The sequence below is a fragment of the Mesocricetus auratus genome, unplaced genomic scaffold (genome assembly GCF_017639785.1).
Source record: "Mesocricetus auratus isolate SY011 unplaced genomic scaffold, BCM_Maur_2.0 Super-Scaffold_100021, whole genome shotgun sequence".
NCBI lineage: Eukaryota > Metazoa > Chordata > Mammalia > Rodentia > Cricetidae > Mesocricetus > Mesocricetus auratus.
The window spans coordinates 15,014,941-15,027,121 of NW_024429202.1; the positions used below are offsets into that span (position 1 = coordinate 15,014,941).

Here is a 12,181-nt window from a genome sequence, read left to right on the forward strand (position 1 = left end):
TTCTTTGTAAATTTTGGAGATCAACCCTCTGTCAGATGTGGGATTAGTGAATATTTTTTCCCATTCTGTGGGCTGCCTTTTTGTCTTGCTGTATTGGCACAAAAATAGACAGGTAGACCAATGGAATCGAATTGAAAATCCGGGTATTAACCCACACACGTACGAACATCTGATCTTTGACAAAGAAGCTAAAAATATACAATGGAATAAAGAAAGCATCTTCAACAAATGGTGCTGGCATAATTGGAGACTGGCATGTAGAAGAATGCGGATCGATCCATGTTTATCGCCATGCACAAAACTTAAGTCCAAATGGATCAAAGACCTCAACATAAATCCAGCCACACTGAACCTCATAGAAGAGAAAGTGGGTGGTACCCTTGAACGAATTGGTACAGGAGACAGCTTCCTGAACATAACACCAGTAGCACAGACAGTGAGATCAACAATTAATAAATGGGACCTACTGAAACTGAGAAGCTTCTGTAAGGCAAAGAACAGTAAATATTTCTAAAGAGTGAATGTTTGAGGGAAGGCTTTGTGGGTTTTCTCACTTTTGCCCAATTTACCTATACTACTTGTAATTAAAGTAATACTGTTTTGAGTTTGTTTGAGAAAAGGATGTGCTATGTAGTCCAAGCCAGCCTTAAATTCTGTGTTTCTACCTCAGCCCTTCGAAGCACCAAGATTATAGGCATAAATCCCACACCTGGCTTTAAGATTTTCCCTTCCTTTTTTCTTTATGTTTCTCTGAGGCATGGACTCAGGTAGCCCAGTCTAGCCTTAAACTTTCTGTAACTGACAATAAATTCCTGATCCTCCTACCTACACTTCCCAAGCACTGGATTAGAGGAATGAGCCTCCATGCTGGACTTGAGATTTTTGTAGATGCATTTTATTTTTCTCAAGCTACACAAATACAGGTTTAAATTTTTAACATTTATGATTTCCATTGTTGAGCGCCCTCCACATTCCAAACCAATTAAAAAATACTTAAGGCAAGTACAGGTCCTCACTGAAAATGCAGTTTGGAGACAACCGGACAGATCTGCAGGTGTCCTACACACGACCTTCCCTCAAGCTAGAGATCTCTCTCAGGCAGGGCTAAGATTTGGCACTGACTTCCCCCAGAGCAATTCTCCTGTGTCTCTGTAAGGGTAGAATCTGAACGAAGATGGATGAGGCCACTGTAAAGTCCATTCCATCCAAGATCCAGAATGGACCCTACCCGGACCATCTCCTGTTCTAAGGAAAGAGACTCCACACATGCTCTCAAGAGAATCTTGCCTCTGAGAACATTCCTCTTCCTCACTAATGTTACCCATTTCCTCCAAAGTTTCCTCTGAGAAACACTTACAGTAACTGAATTTTATCCACCCCAAAATAATCTGCAGCTCTCTCCTCTTAGATATCCAGTAAGAGGCCTTTGTATGATCAGAGCTTTCAACTGAAATGCCAGGAACACTTGTTTTCTTAGGGGGTCACTTCATTAACTGCTAATCACTCACTACAGACCCTTCTCTGGTCACAGCTGAGAACAGCATTGACCTATGGGTACAAACATAAACACTTAGCAAGAAGTTTGCAAAGAGATCCAGTCAACACAACAGCAATACTAGGTACCCTGACCCCCACCCAGGACCTGTGACCTCCAAAACCATGAGCTTCTTAATCATGTTTACAGTACTGAGGGACTAGCAGTTAGACACATTCCCCCCTAGGCAGACAGACAGTGAGGGGAGCAATGGCTAGGTAATGAAGATGGTAAATGAACCAGCCTCAGAGTCAGCACAGAACATACCAGACACCAAATTCTCAGCACAAAGGAGGTTTGTTACCTTGGGGGTGGGGGAGAAGGGAGGGGTGGCTGACTCTGGATAAGGCAATGAGAGCTGCAGGTGTTTCTGCAGGGCTGTTTTATTAAGGAGAAAAAGGGAAGTAGTTTGTCCTAGGGTGAGTTGGTAAGTCCTGATTGGACATGATAGTCATTGTAGCCAAATAATGACTTTTGGTTGCTGGACCTTGGCGGTTTAGCCAGGCATAAGCAGCCAAATAAGGGAATAAGACCTTGGTGGCTAGTTTCAGGAATGCAATCTAAAAGTTTAGAGAGGGGGGAGGGAGGAGAGTGGGCAAGGGAAACCTGTTGGTGCCCTATTAGCAATGCTTTGGCCTGTTAGGGAGTCCTTCAGTAAACTTCCAGGATGGCCAGCTTCTCTCTCATCTTCTGATCCGAAACAACAGCCTGGCAGATTACAATGAAGGTCTTGTGGGCTTTTTTTTTTCTGTCAGTAGGCCGCCTGCTGATGGACTGCTGTGCTCAGCAAGTCCAAGGCCAGATCAGGACACGGTCACACAACAGCTGTGGGCCAAGCAGCCACCCTGACAGTCTTCAAACTGACCAACCCTAAATCAGGAGAGGAAGACCCTTCAGAGACTTAGAAAGACTCCACCCTCAAGGAAAGGCTGGCTTCCTTAGTCTGCTGTGTGTGCTTCGTCTCCCCTGACGAAAGCCTTTCTTCAGCTGCCAAGCCGGTCTGCTTCTGTCGGCTGTGTCTGCAATTTCTCTGCTTGCTACCTGCCCTGCCTTTTCATTCTTAGCAGAGAAAACAAACCAAATAGAGACCCCGAGACACTGACAATACCACCTCCGAATCCTGTGTCCTAAAACTCCAGCTTTCTCTCTTCACCTCCAAAGAACACAGCGGAAGTCATGTGGGCAGATCACTGGAAATGGTTTTTGAAATTGAGCCACACCTCTCTCTTGCATTCTGATTGAAATACAGCTGTAGTCTCGTTACAGTGACTCTTAATCCATCGAATGTAGAGCTTGCAAAGCTTCTCCACAGTCCTGTCACTCATTCAATTGGGTCCTTTGCTCCTGAAGAGCAAATGTTAACTTTCATAAGATCAGTTGTTGACCTTACTTCCCAAGCAACAGTCCTATCCAGAAAGTCCTTCCCAGACGTGTACCATGATATGGTGTCTTCTCTCTCCAACAGTTTCAGAGTTTCCAGTCTTAAATTCCGGTCTCTGTGCCTTTGGAGTTGGTTTCTGTATAAGGTGAGAAACGGGAATTCAGCTTCATCTCTTCAATCTGTAGCTAGACTACCGAAAACTGAACACACAACCCAAGAAATGAATGATCGGTGAAATGAATAGTTTTTAAAAAGAGGAAGTATAAAGTGGCCAATAACCACTGACAAAATGTCCAATCTCCTTAGTCATAATAAAAAACATAAACCTGACCTCTATCAGAATGGTGATCATTAAGAAAACAAATACTAATAAATGCTGACAGGGATATAGACCTTTTTATGCTGCTGTTGGGAATATTAACTAAATTAGCCAGTGTGGAAATCAATATAGAGATGTCTCCAAAAAAAAATGTATCTATCACACAGCCCAGCTAGCACACTCCTAGGTATTCACCCAAAGGACTCCAAGTCATCACATCAAAGAGACACTTACTCTCCAGTGTTCATCACAGCCCTATTCACAACTGCTGAGTGATGGAGCCAACCCAGCTATCCAACAACAGGGAGGCAGGGAAATGTGGTGCATTTGTATACACAGTGGAAATGTTTCCAGCCCTAAAGAAGAAAGTCATGTTATTTTTAGGACTATGGGTACAGCCGGAAATAATCATATCAAACAAAGTCAGCCAACCTCAAAAAGACAAATATTAAATGTTTTTCTCTTGTTCTCTCATTTGTGCTTCCAGGACTGTGTATAGATACATAAAATCACATAAGTATACATGAAATGAAACTGTATCTACAAAGAGAACTAACAGGAGTAGTGTTAGGTTGTAAAAAGGGAGCCAGGAGGGAAAATTCTCAATGTGAGCTATATGTGTCTGTGTGTCTGTGTGTGTGTGTGTGTGTGTGTGTGTGTGTAAAACACTTTTTAAAATTAAAAACGTGAATTTAAAAATTCCTTCAAACGGCACACATGAAATCTTGTGCTGTGACTCAGAACCCCAGAAGCTACTGAAGGAAGGAGCCTCAGGCATGTGTGGATGGCCCCTAGATGTGTCATCTGAGGCATTGTGCATATTTCCTTCTTTTAGACTCTGCCCCGGTCCCCATCCCGGTAGTCAGAGAAATTCTATCCAGCAGCCTCAGCTCAAAGTCATGTCCGTGTAACTGCCTGACCCTGCATGACTCAGCTGCTCAGCACCTGTGCCAGCCCTCATGGCTGCCGCTTTTCACCCCCCCCCCCACCCCCAATCTTGCCATCTCTTCTTCCAGAACAGCAACTGGAAGCATCTTGGAGAATGAGGAAATACCACTTCAGAAAAACCACCACCTGTTGCCAGGCTTCTCCTGGGCTCCCACACCAAGGACACTCAATAAAACACGCTAGCCAGAGAGATCCATGGTTCTTTTGACTCAGTCAAGCTGGAATTCTGTGCAGAAACGAAGGCACGTGCACAAACGAAGCAGCCACACTCTACAGCAGGAAGAAGTGTTCCCTCCTCTCCCCTCCCATGGCCTGTCCTCTGTTTTCCCTCCTCTCCTCAATTAGAGAAGTGAAGTCCATAGAAAGGGTAAGGGCTAGGTGGGTAAAAGTTCCTTGTATTACAGACATTCCTTTGACTTCCAGACTTTCCAAATGACGTCTTGAGTCCCCGTCTCTCATCAATGCACTGTGTTTATCACAGTGCACCTGTGCACAGAGTGGGGTATGCTGGGACATGACGGGGTATGGAAGAATATCCAGATAGAGAGAAAGGAAAAGGGAGGTGACTTTTTGTTATTATTCTTCTCTTTTTTATTTAAAGACTTTTTATTTAAATTACAAACAAGCTTGTTTGACATGTCAATCCCAGTTCCCTCTCCCTCCTCTCCTCCTCTGCCCCCCACCAACCACCTATCCCATCCCCTTTCTGCTCCCCAGGGAGGGTGAGGCCTTCCATGGGGGATCTTCAAAGTCTGTCATATCATTTGGAGCAGGGCCTAGGCCCTCCCCCGTTGTGTCCAGGCTGAGGGAGTATCCCTCTATGTGGAATGGGCTCCCAAAGTCCATTCGTGTTCTAGGGATAAATCTATGGGGCCATTACCAGAGGCCCCATAGATTGCCCAGACCTCCAAACTGACATCCACATTCAGGGGGTCTGGAACAATCCTATGCTGGTTTCCTAGCTATCAGTCTGGGGTCCATGAGCTCCCCCTTGTTCAGGCCAGCTGTTTCTGTAGGTTTATCTGGCCTGGTCTTGACCCCTTTGTTCATCACTCCTCCCTCTCTGCAACTAGATTCCAGGAGTTCGGCTCAGTGTTTAGCTGTGGGTGTCTGCTTCTGCTTCCATCAGCTACTGGATGAATGCTCTAGGATAGCATATAAGGTAGTTGTTAATTTCATTTTAGGAGAGGGTATTTAAGGTAGCCTCTCCACTATTGCTTAGATTGTTAGTAAAGGTTTCTACTTTTATGCACATGGTAACTTACAATTCTCACTCTGGCCTGTAAGAGTATGCACACAGTTATTTATTGATTATTTATAGTGGTGTGGCTTGGAGCCTACTTTGATCTGAAATCCATCACTAGGAGGACATGATTATATCCTGAATATTATGGGATAAGAGATAACGGTCACAGTGTGTGCCCAGCAACTTAGTTTCCTTTGTAGTATCAGCCTGAGGGAATTAAATAAAATTATAGAGTTCTACAACACAGCATCATTTGAGTACATTTTTTAAAAATAGATGTGCATAAAACAACATACATTTTACAAGAAGCAAAACCAGATGCAGTGGGTTCATTCTAATTCATGCCCGGGATGCAATGGCAGATGAGAAAAGGATACAGGAGTGGAACAGAAAAGGAAGAGGGGCTGAGAAAGAGAGGCATCAGGAAACTTGTGTTTAACATGCTGAGAATGACAGGTTCAACCCTATGGTCTAAAATAAGGGCGATTCATGAAGACACTTGGGTCTGAGGAGATGGCTCAACGGGTACATGAATTGATGTGCAAACATGAGGATGTGGGTTTGGCCCTCCGCATACCACATGAAAGCCTGGCAGCATACTCTGTAATCTCAGATGAAGATGGAAAGTGTGGGCAGGAGGAGACTGGAAGATCCCTGGGACTTACTGTCAGTCTAGCAAAAATAATGGGCCCTAGGTTCAGTGAGAGATGCTATCTCAAAAATTAAGGTAGATAATGATAAAGAAAGACACTCAAAGTCAACCTCTGGCCTCCACGGGTACACTCATGTGTGTGCACACCCATACACATACACACACACACACACACACACACACACACACAGTTTTTAAAGAACCTGAAACATAATCTATTTGTTTTCAAGATTTTTATTTTAAATGCATACCTGTATGTATGTGCATCATGTGTGCACTGGGTACCCTCAGAAGCCAGGAAAAAGTGTTAGGTCCTTGGGGACTGGGGTTACAGATAGTTAAGAGCTACCAGGTAGGTTCTGAGAATCTAACCAAGGTCCTCTGGAAGACAGCTGGGTCACTCCAAGTCCTGAATATATTTTTAACTATCTACTAAATTTTAAAAAATAGGCTCTTCCTATAAATAAACCTACACCTGACTGCCCCAACCCTTCTTTGGTTTTCACCTCCCTCAGTATCTACTTGTGCAAACAGGAGTAAGAGATAGCTGTGTGTATACCATGCCTCCAGCAGTCATGGGATGAAGTGGAAACAGTCACCAAAGCTGAACAATTGAAAGCACAGATCGCTTGTAGAATGGGCCATCAGGATGCTGAACTTTGGAGATCTGACACGAAGATGTTAGGACAACACAGGTTCCCTAAATAACTGCCTACAATACTCCCAAGCCATTTAATTTACCAGTCATGATTTGATTTTCTGTATCTACTTATGGGGAAATCAGTAAGTGAAAAGACAATTTTGTACTTACGTGAATATTCAGTAGGACCAAAAGCCAGAGCATAATACACATAGCATGCCCCTCCCTCAGGCACACATAGTGTTGTGCCCAAGTTCTGAACCCCAAAATCACCAAGAGACCCATTTCCATGAAAAAGCAAAGAGTCTTCTATTGTAGTTGTTTAACGAGCTAACCCCATTAGCTCAGGCCTTTCATCCATTCACCACGGGGGATGGCCCCTTCATTGGCTTCTTTCAGAAGTTATAGAACATCTGCTAGACAGTAGGTGACAGAAATAGGTACAGTTTTCAGTGTTTGAAATAAACTTATCACCATGACTAAAACTCCCAAAGACTTTGTGTACTATAAATAGACAACAGCATAATTGAGATAATATGACAAAAACGATGTATAAATATGTCTTAAAGGATCCAGCTCCCTGCGCCCCCTGCTTTAGCAGCCATGACAGACTAACATGTGCCTGCCTGACCTTGCCCCTCCTGTTCTACTCTCTAGGAGGTCAGATACCTTTGTGGCAAGGAACCAATCACAAGTTAGTTGGCAGGGCTGTGCTTTCCGACTCTGGGTGGGCTTTAAGTACAAGTACACAACAGTGTTGTGCACAGCATAGCAACCATCCTGGGAGGGCCTATAGGCCGTAACAACCAGTTGACCAATCAACACAGGACAGGTCGTCCAAACCCGGAAGCACACCAATCCTGAGACTGTTGCATACCCCCTAGATATTCCCCTTATGGTACCTGATATATTCCCAGCCTTGTGGTTTCTTGGTGGTCTTTCTACATCCATCCACTGCAATAAATGGATAAAGGGTCCGAGTTAATGGGGTTAGCTTGTTAAACAACTACAATAAAAGACGCTACTTTTGCATCAAATTGAGCCTGGGTGATTTTGGGGTTTCAGAATTTGGGCACAACAATGTCTAAAGTTATCAATGTACTTTTGGTAGGAAAAATGTGTGACTGTGAATTTTGAAATAAATTATGTAGGATTTTCTTTCTTTGTCGTCTCTGTTAGACTAGCCACAGAGAAATTAGAGATGGAAGAGAGAAAAGTTTTAAAAGTCTTACAAAAGAAGTATTACTTTAAATTTAAACCTTTATTCCAAATATAAAAGCAATGGCTTTTCATTGTCAAAGATATCTACCCTCCTTTCAGTGTATTTGAAATACATGTTTTAGGAACACCATAGGAACAATTTTTTCAAAATTCCACATAGGAATAGAGACCTTGGAGGATGCTGGTTACTGGCTTGCTCCTCTGGGTTTATGTCTTAGTGTTCTTCTGCTGTGAAAAGACACCTTGACCCAGGAAATTTTTATAAAAAGAAAGCATTTAACTCAGGGCTGACTTACAGTTTCAGAGGCTTAGTTCACTATCATCCCAGCAGGGGGCATGGTGACATGCAGACAGGCATATTGTTGGAGTAGTTGAGGACTTTGTGTCCTGATCCTCAGGCAGTAGATAGAGAGATCAAAAGCCTGGCCCAGTCTTTAGAAACCTCAAAGCACACCCCCAATAACACACTTCCTGTGGCAAGGCCACACCTCCTCTGACAAGGCCATACCTCCTAATCCTTCTAATCCCTTCAAACAGTTCCGCTCCTGCTGAGCAAGCATTCAAGTAGGTTACCCTGTGAGGGCCATTCTCATTCAAACCACCACCACCTGCTCAGTCTACTTTAGCATAAAACCCAGGACCACCAGCCCAGGGGTAGCCCCACCTACAATAGGCTACTTCCCCCCCACCAATCACTAATTAAGAAAATGCCCTTCAGGCTTGTCTGCTTACAGTCTGATCTTGTGGAAGCATTTTCTCAATTAAGGTTCCCTCTTCTCAGATGACTATCGCTTGTGTCAAGCTGACATAAAACTAGCCAGCAGAGAACTCATAAATATTAAATAAGATGGTCCATGCAAAGCACTTACAATGACCCTGGTCATCAGTGCATGTTCACTAAATACTAGCTATCAGTATTATAACCTGAAGACAGAGAAGATGATATGTACTAATAAATTCCAGCTTCGTCAAGAGTCTCCTAGTGATCATATGCTGGAGGCATAACAGGAGCAAATTACTGTCTGTACTGGTGGCTTCTGCTATTTCTCAAATTTGCCACCAGATGACAGCAGTTGACAACAGGAAAGACAGTTCGGGGCCAAGAGAAGAATCCGTCCTTCCTCTGAAGCATTGAGAGAGTCTTTTCACAGCGCCTATGAAGCACGTGTGTATGCAGGCCTGTTGAAGAGTCAAGCCAATCAATGCCGTTCCCCTCTGGAACTTAGTGGAGGATAACAGCTTTCCTCACTTAGTACCAGGTCAGGTAGACAATTCTGTGACAAAAGACAGATGAACAGGAATCATATTTATTTAATAGTTGGATGGCATGAAGGCCTTCAGAAATGAGGACTCAAACATGCAGAGAAACTGTAACTGATGGTGCTAAGTCTGGTAGAAAACAGTAGTTAGTGTGTAGGGAAACTTCACCGCAGGAAAATGGAGGTGAGCTGATGGTAAGAATGGGTACTCAGATAGGCACCTTTGTTCTGATGGTGTCTTCCTACTGTGGCCCTTCCCACAGGTACTGGACACCTAAAGGCCTTCTAGAGAGAAGATGGAATCATAGGCTGTTCTGATTTTTCCATCTTATTTCAGAGGCAAGGGGTTCTGGTTTCCGTGACTGGTCTACAGAAAGAGAAAGTCTGATTCCTACAATCTGCTTAGAGGTAAAAGCAGACTAACAGAAGAGGGTCAAAGCAAGAGCTATAGCCCCCGCTGCTACGCCCTCCTGATCTCCCACCTTTCATACCACTGCACATGCCAAAGCCCCATACTTTGGATAGTCATGTCAGAGCCCCAATAACTTCCACTTCAAAACATATGCTGCTACAAGGATTTCAACACAGAAGAACACATTATTAACATGTATGTTATTGCTAGGCACTTTGAGGTAATAATGCCAAAGAGGGATTAGGATTATAGGATTCACCCTAAAACTGAATTTTTCAACATGGGTATGCCCATTGGAAAAAGTGATTGTTTGCAATAACCTCACACATTTGCAAACAGAAAAAAATGCAGAGAACAGTCTTGAATGACTGTGGCTTAGGTTTTAAATTGACTTTAATTAATTTTAATTTAATTTTGTATCTGTAGTTAAAAATACAAAAACACACAGCATGAAATTTCCTGTCTTAATCATTTTTATCTGTACAGTTCAGCCCAACTGTCTCTTTTGAACCTTATCTTACAAACTGAAACTCTACCTCATTAAACAGCAGCCTCCCATTCCCAGTCTTCCCTGCTGCTGTCAACAGCCACAAAGAAAGCCTGTAGAGGAGCAATGAAGAGCAAATGGAAAGGTTTATACGGAACGCGGGGTTGCATGCATCTGAGGTGACCCCGGGAAAGACAATGCCCATCTGTCCATCTTAAATGATGCTGCCAGTGTCTGTAGGCAGCCCTTACAAGAGCAAGGGAGTAGAGGGAGAGAGAGCGGGAGGCTGCTGCTGTAGAGAAGAGAAAAGACAACGCCTCCTGAGTTCTTCAGTCCCATAGATCCGCCTCGGGGCTGCAGCCTGCCCAAGTTGGAAGTTTACTGAGATTGAGAGATCGGGATAAGAAAGCTAGGTTCAAATTCTGCCTCTGCCACTTGTCACTCTTTTAACTAGATTTCCTGGAACCTCTCTAAGCCTTACTCCATGGAGATGGAAGCAACAGCACCAGCCTGAGAGAAACACAGACTGGGTGAACTTTAACCAGTGAGCACTCCGACATGTTAGCCACCACGAAGAGTACTGCACTCACTGCAAAAGTATGCCACGTTGTGAGGATACAGTTTAGAACAGAATAGAGATGTCAGCTCCAGACCTCAGATACAGACAAGGGAACAGAGGAACTATGAGTGGGAGGATACAGAGTAACCAAAAGCCTGTGGACTTCCATGGGAGGGATCTCCATGCAGTGAGAAAGAAAGCACAGGCTGCCCTTAGAACACTGGACTCTGGCTTGGAATCAATACGGTAAGCATGGTTGATGTGGAATGCCTTCCACACAGACAGCTACCCACTGTATCTTGACAGTCAGAGGCTAGAACTAGAGGGTTATAAAAAGGAGGACTGAGATCAGCCCTTCCAAGACCCCAACCCCAGTGAGTCCAGCTTCAGGTGAGATTGGGTCTCCGGCGGAGACCACCTGTCCAACACCCATCCTCTTGATCTTCCGGGGGCCACTCCAGGCATCCAGAAGACCCGCCCACACAGGAAAGACATCAGCCCTTCCAAGACCCCAACCCCAGCGAGTACAGCTTCAGGAAAGACATCAGCCCTTCCAGGCCCCAAACTCCGTGTCAGCAGCCCCAGCTTCAGTTTCAGGAAGGAAGGAGACCAGTGGAGACGGAAAGACCCCACCAGCACCCACTGGAAGAAGAGATGGGAAGAAGACAGAATAAGAGCTCACTGAGCAATAAAAACACCAACATGACCCCACCAGAATCTAGGGATCCAACACCAGCAAGACCCGAAAAGCACTACACAGACGAAGAAGAGGAGACAGACCTTAAAAATTATTTCATGAAGATGATGGAGACCCTCAAAGAAGAAACAAGGAAATCCCTTAAAGAAATAGAAGAAAAAACAAACATAAAATCCATGAAATGGGGGAACATTTCAAGAACTAAACAAATCTCTCAAAGAATCTAAAGAGCACCAAGAAAAAACAACCAAAAAAATTAAGGAAACAACTCAAACAGTTGAAGGATTGAAAGCTGAAATAGAAACGATAAAGAAAACACAGAATGAAGGGATGCTGGAAATAGAAAAGCTGGGTAAACGATCAGGAACTACAGATGCAAGTATCACCAATAGAATACAAAAGATAGAAGAGAGAATCTCAGGTGTTGAAGACTCATTAGAGGATATAGAGTCGTCAACCAAAGAAAATCTCAAAACCAACAAATCCTTAACACAAAATATCCAGGAAATATGGGACACCGTGAAGAAGCCAAACCTGAGAATAATAGGTATAGAAGAAGGTGAAGAAATACAACTCAAAGGTACAGAAAACATATTCAACAAAACCATAGAAGAAAACTTCCCTAACCTAAAGAAAGATATGCCTATGAAAATACAAGAATCTTACAGAACACCAAATAGGCTCGACCAGAAAAAGAAGTCACCTCGCCATATAATAATCAAAACATCAAACCTACAGAATAAAGAGAAAATATTAAGAGCAGCTAAAGAAAAAGGCCAAGTAACATACAAAGGCAGACCTATCCGAATTACACCTGACTTCTCAA

General features: G+C 43.6%; 1 long non-coding RNA gene across 1 annotated transcript; it reads right to left on the reverse strand.

Annotated features, from left to right (window-relative positions):
* Positions 1-441: 441 nt before the first annotated feature.
* On the reverse strand, positions 442-11,184 carry LOC121133324. Its single transcript, XR_005870157.1, has 3 exons — positions 7,623-11,184; positions 3,469-3,590; positions 442-3,051 (listed from the first exon to the last, which is right to left on the reverse strand). It is a non-coding gene; the product is annotated as an uncharacterized LOC121133324 (long non-coding RNA).
* Between the last annotated feature and the right edge of the window lie 997 nt (positions 11,185-12,181).